Genomic DNA, 10,386 nt, shown 5'->3' with positions numbered 1-10,386 from the left:
ATTTTATGCTACATTAAAAATATTGTGTAAAATAAAATTCATTGTAAAATAATTAAATGATTAAATGTGAAATTGAGGAAAACAAAGATTTTGTTATATTGATTAACATCTTTTTACCCACACAGCTGTTTTTCTGCATTCAATGTACATTAAAAATCAGTATAACACACTAATTTGCAACCCATATTTACTTCTGTAATCTAATGTCTAATCTGAAATACAGGTTTTGTACCATGGGGATTTGATTGGATGGCTAAAAAGTGGTTCCCAATAATTCACAAAAGCATAATAACATGCTACTCTTAGGCATAGTGTGGCTGTCATGGCTGTCTTTATATGGTGGAAATAGTAAGAGTTATTCAGTATCCAGTGTATAGTAGGGAAGTACTTATTGCTTACAGTTTTATGAATACTGTTTATTGAATTCAGACATAGGTTACTACTCATTTTACATAATGTTTTTTGCCTAGTAGGGAAGTATGCTCAACATTCCACACTTTGTTTTTTCTTTCGGTCAATTAAGTATATCATATTTGAAGTACACTTAAAAAAAATAAAAATTCAGTGTGAATGTACTACTCACACTACAAAAATTATACAAAATGGAATAGAATAGTCAAACTGGGACGCACCTTACGTGACAGCTGGGTAAATGGGAGGGCTTGCAAAAAAATAAGTGGATTTTGTGACTTCAGTCGTTTCAAAGGCGGCGAAAGTTATTCAAAATTAAATATTGATGAAAAATCCAGACGACATAGCCTACTTTTTTTCATTAGAACAATTGCTCACAACAGCAGGAATTTGTAAACAGTGAAATTTGATTAATGTTAACTTTTTTATTATTATTTTCACTGTATTTACTAAAAATTGTGGTTTTGCTTAAAGTGTGATACTGAAGTAAAAGTTCACCGAGAACTGTATTTTCTCCAAATAAACGTAGCCTATGAGTTGTTAGATAAGCGCTTGCAGTTTCAGCACCATGATCTCTGACGTCACGTGAGTTTAAAATGAGGCCGCGCGAGAGGCAGAAACATTCGGCAACAGTGTCGGTTACAGAGGATGTGGCGCTGCGCAACGCTCTGACAGCACTAGCCTGAAAAGGCGAATGGTACAGCGAATTTTATCAAATACTCTCCAGGACTCTTCTTCATGTAGTCTGCCATAAATTACCTACGAAAAAAGTGGCGAGTTTAATTTCAGAGACGAAGACTATGGACGAACAGCAAGCAGCGATTTTGGATCAGGGAAAGTAAAACAGACCAGGAAAAGGTAGGCCTATGTAGGCTATTTTGTATTTTACTTCTTTAGCCTATAGTAATACACTGTAATCTGCAATACAATTGTATTCAAAATATTCATATATGCACTGTGTTGCTGAATCATATACAAGCTTTTCAGTTAACGGGATGAATATATTGCTGAATTTCTATAGATTTCTATAGCCTATATACAGACGACTTTATAAATGTAGTCTTTGAACATTATTATTCGAGTATAATTTCAGGTGATAGTTAGACTGGTCAATAAAGGTTCATATAGGACATACAGGTTTCATTAATGATGTCCTAATACTCTTTTATACCCTATACATATAAGACATTTACAGTTACAGTTACAGTTTACATTCTGTAAGATCGCTAATGGAAGTAACAGTTAAATAAAATGTTTTTGGGAGAAAATTAAGTTATTTTATATATTTTTTTAATTGATCGCTATTTTTATCATATATAATTTTAGCTCAGTTTGGGCGACAAGATCGATTGTGTGAGCTGTCAATTTGGCCAACATACATCGCTGCAGTCTATATTTATTTATAAGCGTGGTAGATTTTCTCATATAAAGTTGACGTATCGTATCCAGTACAGTTCTTCAGTCAGTGTCTTCATTCAGTCGAGATTTTTTTGCCTCTAATTATTTTAGCTAGGGAAGGACGTTGTCGTAGCTATATGTCAATATAATAAAATAAAATATGCGAACTTAATCTATCCATATTTTATAGAATCTTGCTAACTGAATCTCTTACTAACGTAGGCTAATATTATAATTAATAGTAGCCTATATAATATTACGTTATCAAACCACTCGTAATGTTTTGATGTCTGTGAAACCTTGTCTTACCAACGTAATTTACGTGGGTTGTAAATGTAATGCTGTCATTTTAAAACATTAACAGGTATTCCTAAAACGAGTTTATGTGTGCTAATGAAGACTGACAAATACGTCATGCATTTACTGAATAGGTGAGTTATTACCAGTTTTTATTTATTTATTTAGATTTTTTTCCATCAAAGGCATAAAGCATTTGAGGGGAAACGACGCACTGGTCGCCCGGGAGCGTCTTCTTTCCATTCATTACTTTTGATTTAAAGTTTTGGGGCCACTAGATGGCTCTGTTGAGCAATTTGACAGCCTTATTGAGCCGTTCAGAGCCCCTGTGCATAACCAAACAGATGCGGTCCTGTAAATATAGAAATATAGCAGGTTTAGGTGATATAGTATAGTCATTTTTTCCAGCAGCAATATCAGAGACAATATTCCTTCATATAGACAAGAACAGCTCTATATAAAATATAACTGGTTGGCCCTGCACTGTTTATTGTCATACATAAGACTGTTTACATTGATGTATGCTGTTTTGTGGGACATCATTTGTTTCTGATTTGACAGTGTTTATTTTGTAACTTTATTTTTGAAATGTATAGATATGTCTGAGCTTTTCAGGTTGTGAATGAGGCAGTTGCTCTCTCTTGCTGTTAATAACCAAGTTAAATGTCTCATAACATCAACACTATTGACGTTCTCATTGCAAACTAATGTTAGGCTATATAGATGAATGACCAATTGACTTGTTCGGCATTGCTGGGAACGCCCCCAAAAACGTCATAACCGTTTATGCTGCGGGGGAAAACAAACCACGCGCAAAGACCTTGTTAGGCGCTTGATCTTTACTTTTTGTGATGATTTCGATTGATTTTTGCTTGGTGCAATGCCGAAAATTTGCTGCGTGGCGTTCTGTACCTCTAATTAGTTAAAAAACCCGATCTGAAGATTTATATGCCGAATAAATAGACGGACTACCGGAGGTAGCACTGAGCGGGTAGCACACATTATCAGAACTCTGACAGTAGTTATGGATATACAACGTATGAAACATATCAAGCGTAATATTCATATTTATATGCACTCCAGATAGGCTACTGCTTACCTTGCAATGATCTGTCATTACTCCCGTCCCCCTGCACCGCAACCCATGCAGTTCTGATGGGGCTTACAGTAACCCTCCTTCGCATCACAATCAAATAAATCTCACTCCCTGACCCTGATATTCATATTATTATACACAATCACTTACAAAAATTAGCAATGGTATTACTATAATAAAAGTATAGTAGGCTAATCATATTTTTTTTTTTGGCGTTTTTATTACCAATTGTAGCCTATAACCACAATTTTACTACAAATACCATGGTTAAACTATGGTTAGTGTAGCAAAACATGTTGTTTTTACCATGATTTAACTATAGTAACCATGCTTTTTGGTTGTAACCACGGTTAATTTTCGTAAGGGATATTTTCATGTTATTTTATCTTTTTATTTTACGGCATGTATTTGTGAAAATGATTAGCCAGTCACAGCACACACCACATAGAATAACACTGCGCAACACTGCAACTTTGATGTTTATCTGCTTACCCCCAGGGCATCCAAGATGTGGGTGACTCTGTTTCTTCCCCCTGCACCGCAACCCAGTTCTGATGGGGCTTACAGTAACCCTCCTTCGCATCACAATCAAATAAATCTCACTCCCTGACCCTGATATTCATATTATTATACACAATCACTTACAAAAATTAGCAATGGTATTTCTATAATAAAAGTATAGTAGGCTAATCATATTTTTTTTTTTGGCGTTTTTATTACCAATTGTAGCCTATAACCACAATTTTACTACAAATACCATGGTTAAACTATGGTTAGTGTAGCAAAACATGTTGTTTTTACCATGATTTAACTATAGTAACCATGCTTTTTGGTTGTAACCACGGTTAATTTTCGTAAGGGATATTTTCATGTTATTTTATCTTTTTATTTTACGGCATGTATTTGTGAAAATGATTAGGCTATACGTACAGCACACACCACATAGAATAACGCTGCGCATTTCAAGGTGCTTCAGTGGACCTTAATAATGTTACCTGGACCTTAATAATGTTACCTGTTTTGTCAATGTTAAAATTATTTTTAATATATCAATAAAAAAGTACGACAGGCTTTTACTCAAGTCTTTATCACTTTATTAAAATTAAACAAAACGACAAATGTTTACTTTCACAAGCCGTCAAGTATAGGCTTGTAGTAAGCAATCAGGGAACAAAAATGTCGGGAAACGACACCTCTGGCCATTCTGTTGGGTCGTTTGTCCAGTCACAGACGGACAGTCTAACCCAATATGGCTCAGTTTTTCTACGTATGTTGCTCTGTCGAGCGGCAGAAATGATTTTATGTAGGCCATTCTGAGTCAACACCATGCTTTTCCAATGAGGGGGAATGGATTGTTTTGCCCCACGCCGACTCCGCCCACACAGCTATGACGCGACACCGATCAGGTCTATATACCTTTATGATTTAAGATGAGATGCATATTTCTGTTATTTACATTAAAATCAGACGTTATTTTTTTAGTGCTCATCTTCAAAGTGTACATGACCTGCATTAACTTCAGAATATGGAGAAACATCATGGGTCTTGTTGCATGTGTGCACAGTTTTGTCTTACTCGCATTTGTTTCTCTGTCTGTCTGGCATATCTAGGGCTGTGTTTGCCTGCATGTTGGTTAGTCGACTTGCCTAGACTGCATTACAGCCATCTGTCAAAAAGTCATAAATGTACTTTGCCAATACAGTAATGCAGCTTTTGTTTCCAGTCTTGAGCTTTTAGCCTAATTAAACAGCAGCCTTGTTGAGAAGATATTCATTATTTGGCTGCTCAGTGCTCACTATTTATTCTGCCCAATTATTCCTTCAAGACAAACTAAAAAGGCATTGTTGTGTTTAGTTTTTTCCCCATGAACATATTTTAATATGTGTATATTGTAAAAAAATTACACATTAAATTTAAATACAGCTCAGTTTAGAGTCAATTTATTTCAGGCGCTGCGTTTGCTAATAGGTTTAAAAGGTGAAAAGGTGTACAACTTTGTTCCGCCCAATATAATATTTAGTTATTATGTAAATACAGACACTACATTTGACCAGAGAATCATTAATAATACAATATTACAGCAACAATATTATAAATGAAATAAATGATGCACAAGATTCATAATTTAGAGCAAATATGAAAATAATGAGAATGTTTGATGATGTTGACTGCTTGTACCTATTACCTCTAGTTCAATATGACCATGATGTGTTATGTTTTGAGTCCTGGGACGTTGTTGTCAAGCCTAACCTTCTGTGTGACTGAGCATGTGTGAGAGTGAGACAGGAGGCTCAACAATGAGAGACTGAGCGCTGCTTTGTGCAGCACCACTGGCCTGTGAGCTCTGATTCGTCCTGACAGCGCTTAATGACAGGGAAGCAGGGGCATTTTTGGTTTCATTTTCTGAGCTGGTTTGCAAAGTGAAGCTTGAACCAAGGGCAAAGGCAAATCTTTTGGATCTTTACCTTGCTATTTCATCACCTGTAGAGCTTACAGTTTACAGTCTAGTAAACCCTTTCAGATGGAAATCCTGATGTTTTCTTCAATCAATAGTCTTAATTAGTGCTGATTAATGAAGGAACACTGGCTGTGCATTGCTAATAGTTGTATGAATTCCCAAGGACGACGCGCTTCAACTTTCTGCTTTGCCTGGCATTTTAAATTTAGAATCAAATTTAAATTGATGACGTGTTTTGTACATTTCTGAAATATTTAGGCCTGATGATTTTCAAATTGCAGATGAGATTCGTTTTAATTGGTTAGGTATTGGTGCCGGTGAATTGAGGCATGTAGGAGTAGTTTCAAATTAAGATTTCATTAGTATTCTGTGGCTATACACTGACTCAGATCAATGCAGAAAATGAGCTGCATCCTTTTGTTTTAGTATTCAGATTTGAAAGGCTTATTTATTTTTATTCAGTCTGGTTAAATGTAACATTAGTATCACATGCTGTTTCTCATTTTTATATTTTATGTCTGTTTCAGCCATTGCATGGAACTTGTTAGAGGATTTAGATGCTAATATAATGAAGGAGATTTAAGAATCATGGCAAATCCATTTTGAGTGTTAAAGAGTGATGCTTTATGCGTGTGTAAAGGTAATCATCAGTGTTTGGCAAATTGCTATAGAAACTGGATGAAATGTCCTTGTTTTGTTGTAACCCTCATCAGAGTCTCTGCTTAGTTTCCATTTCCTTTATATGTGTACCAGTTTGCTAATTTTCATGTCAATTTTGTACCTTAACTATTATGACTGACACAAACAGGGATATGGAGACTTGAATAGATGAAGTGGCTCAGGTTGTTGGATTGTAGATGTATTATGTATTAGGATGCTGTGTACTGATCATGAAAGACTTGAGATTGATTGTTTATGGTTCTGTGTTTGTTTGTACGTGACGTCATAAATTATATAAAATGGTTTTTAGTGTTTTACTGCTCTTCAGATTTATACCTCTCTGTCCTATCATTGCCGATGGGCTCACTTTACAAGAGCGATTTGATGGAGCTACATAGGACTTTTCCCCAAGAAAATGTTTTACTTTTGCTTAAACAGGATTAACAACTGAAGTAACATATGTAGGCAACAGATACTTTCCAGTTTTCCATTACCTGTTAAATATTCTGGTGTATGTTTTTAAAAAAATTCATTTTCCCTGATATAAATGTCAGTTTGATATTCATTTAACGTTAATTGCTAGAAAATCTCATAATCACATACATTAGTGTTTTAAACTATTTATACTCTTTGGTAAAAGGCTTTTAACATGGGAAGCCTTATATAAAATTAATAGAAAAAAAGCGGCTCATATAATATTTACTTTAACCATTTGAGGCTGAACATAATCTGAAGGTTAAGCAACTCCTTTCACTTATATTATCATAAAATATGACGTTCAGGCCCTTTTTCACCCTATTTGTGAAAAAAGAGATTATAAGAATATTTATTCAAGTTTATTTGTATAGTGCTTTTCACGATACAAATCGTTGCAAAGCAACTTTACAGCAAATTAGGTTTCTACAATATTTAGTAGTAGCTTATGAGTGGTGACTGTCAGTTAATAAACATATGACAGAAATGTACGGAAAAATCAATTAAAGACGTAATCAAACAGACGATGAACACTATTAACAGCAATTATCATATGATGCAATCAAACTTATAGCAAAATGTGCTAGTTCTGTAAGTTGTTTCAGGGTTGGCATCATCTGAGGTCCTCTGAGGGGTTGGCATCATCTCTTCTCAGGTGTTCTGGATCCAGACTGAAGCTTGTGTAAATCCTAGTTACCACGGGATGTCAATCCCAGCAGAAACAGAGAAACAAATAGAGACATAATTAGTGTAGCTGCTGTTCCAACCAAGCAAAATTGATTTGTTTAACCCTAACTAAGGAATAATAATGTGCATTTGATCAGATATAACTGCAGTACAAGATTATGATATGCATTATTTGAATGCTTGGCCAAAGAGATGTGTCTTTAATCTAGATTTAACCAGAGAGAGTGTGTCTGAACCCCGAATGTTATCAGGAAGGCTATTCCAGAGTTTGGGAGCCAAATGCGAAAAAGCTCTACCTCCTTTAGTGGATTTTGCTATCCTAGGTACTACCAAAAGTCCGGAGTTTTGCGACCTTAGGGAGCGTGATGGATTGTAGTGTGGTAGAAGACTAGTTAGGTACGCAGGAGCTAACCCATTAAGGGCCTTATAGGTAAGTAATAATATTTTGTAACTGATACGGAACTTAATAGGTAGCCAGTGCAGAGACTGTAAAATTGGGGTAATAAGATCATATTTTCTTGACCTGGTAAGGACTCTAGCCGCTACATTTTGGACTACCTGTAGCTTGTTTTATGTAAGTTTATTATTAAATTTATGTAAGTTTATTATTAAACAGACTGTCTTTGTAAATCATAAAATTATGGGTGAAACAGCAGCCAATTAGAATAAGAATGAATCATTTTCTAAATTGGAATGGGCATATAAAATTGGACTTTAGTTCTGCTGAGTTCGCTTGATTATACATTTCTTGTAATGTTTTTTAAAGCATTTTATTTGTTGGTGGGATCTTTTTTTTTAAAGCAGGTCAAAATTCAGGGGAAATCAGTCATCTCTTTTGTAGCATGGCATTCAGTATTTCTTGTTGTAGTATTCAGTATCTGATTTGATGTGAACAGCAATTTATCGGTCCGTCAAACCTTGTAACAGAGGACTGACAGTAGCTTATAACTATATCTCACAATGTACACATTAACATGTCTTTTAGCAATGGCAATGAAGATAGTGCTAGTGATAGTAGAGGAAACCTTTGATGGCATAGTAAGACCTGACCTTTATTCTGCAAATCAAGCTGATTTCTTAATGAGCTGCCCGATAGATGTTATTTTATCCAAAGCGTATTGAACATTGTACACTGAACAAATACCCTGGGGTCATAGTGGGAGCATTAAGAAATGTTAATGAAAAATATAAAGCCATTAGCTGAACCTTCTTGGGTCAGCTTTTGCTCTGTAATTGAAATCGTTGATGTATGTTTCTTGTTTTCTCTGATGGCATATACAGAAGGTTTCAGATCAAGGACAGCCAGAGTTTTCTTGATGGGATGGATGGATCTTTTCTCTCCTTTCCTTATCGTTGTCTTCTGACCTTAGTCTGTATATTTTCACTCTGGACTACAATGTTGCATGTCATTGCCTGTCTCAGTAAGGCAAATTATGTTCTTTCAATTAAGATATTTGTGTCAGTACTTGGTCTCAGTCTCAGAGATGTTTTTTCTCCATGTTAACCCAGAGGTTAGTGTTTGCGTTTCCACTGGGAGGAAAATTCCCAAATCTAATTTGAAAGAAGCATGCCAAACATGTCTTTAATTACAGAAAAGTATAGAGATAGAGTGCTTGGTAGGCTTTAAGGTGCTATCTAGGGCTGGGCGATATGGCAAAAATTTAAATCGCGATTTTTTTCAGAATGTTTGACCGATTCTCGATTTTTACGATTTTTAACTAGTCAACTTGAAAATGTACAGGCAACATTATTCAAGTAACTTTTTCTTTATTAACCCTCTAGTTAAAGAAATTTCTATTTCACGTGCACCATACATGAAGTTGTCAACATGATGTAAATGTTGAACAAATCATTTGTTAGCTAAATATCTTTGCAAAAAAGATGCATGAACTACAACTACATCTTGTACAAACTTGTATTATACATATATGTTCATAAATAATACAAGGAAAATTGTATTGGCACCTAGTGATATTTTCTACGTATGGTCCTTCACAGAGCTTGCACACGTGAGCAGTTAATCATGTGCGCCGACATGCGGTTGGATCATTTTCTCTTTACTGTTAACATTGGCATATTTTCAAAGTGTCTAATTCTAAAGTTTGGTAATATTTCTATTCAAAATGGTGATTCCTTGATGTATAAAAAAATAAAATCGTGGCAAATCTTTAAATTCGAATTAATCGATAAAATCTGAAAAATCGCCCAGCCCTAGTGCTATCACAAAAAAATCTACAGATGAATCGTGCACAATAAGACCAACAAAGCCTTTTTGTTAATGACTGGAACAGATTTTTTCAATGGAGTGGTGTTGTAGTTGTACTTTATGTTACAATGTAAGGGCTTGCATGAAACACGGTAAAAACTTATTTAGGAAACAGAGCAACTCGTATTTGTCGTGTTGACTACTCAGTAGGGATGCACCGATGTATCGGCCGATTTTTCCTAAATTTACAACCATCGGCATATCGGCTATATAAGGAAAAAGGCCGATATTACAAACCGATGTTTTATTAATTAACTGCATTGAGCTGTATAGTGTCTGTTGCATAATCCTAGCGCTGCTGTCTGCACTTTAATGCTAATCAAATAACAAAAGATCGCACACTATTCTTGACTAAATAACTTTTGTAACTTTCATAAGTGTAGCGGACCTCATCTGAATGATGAGCAAAACTTTACTGATGTTTTAATAAGTTTATTGCGTCCTTTTTCACTCCAAAAATCACCATAAGAGCTAAACAAAACACAGCACGAGAAGTGCACATTAAACTCTCTCTCTGTTGCATTATCATCAACATACAGCGAATTACACAAAACACTTATTACAACTAACAGTAAACAAATATATACAGATCTCATGCCTTTTCGGGGGGTGCTTAATAAACTGACAAACTTTAAATCC

General features: G+C 35.1%; 1 protein-coding gene across 1 annotated transcript in view; it reads left to right on the top strand.

Annotated features, from left to right (window-relative positions):
- Window positions 1–1,051: 1,051 nt before the first annotated feature.
- Window positions 1,052–10,386, top strand: part of LOC107718311 (multiple epidermal growth factor-like domains protein 11) — a gene marked incomplete at its 3' end in the record, with an annotated part of 59,053 nt that continues 49,718 nt past the window's right edge. The window contains exon 1 of the mRNA XM_016525337.1: window positions 1,052–1,269. The remainder of the gene's footprint in view (window positions 1,270–10,386) is intronic.

This window comes from Sinocyclocheilus rhinocerous, unplaced genomic scaffold, assembly GCF_001515625.1.
Source record: "Sinocyclocheilus rhinocerous isolate Xijiao unplaced genomic scaffold, SAMN03320098_v1.1 scaffold3136, whole genome shotgun sequence".
Classification (NCBI taxonomy): domain Eukaryota; kingdom Metazoa; phylum Chordata; class Actinopteri; order Cypriniformes; family Cyprinidae; genus Sinocyclocheilus; species Sinocyclocheilus rhinocerous.
The sequence above is the reverse complement of the archived record's forward strand: the minus strand, read 5'-3'. Positions and strand labels throughout refer to the sequence as shown.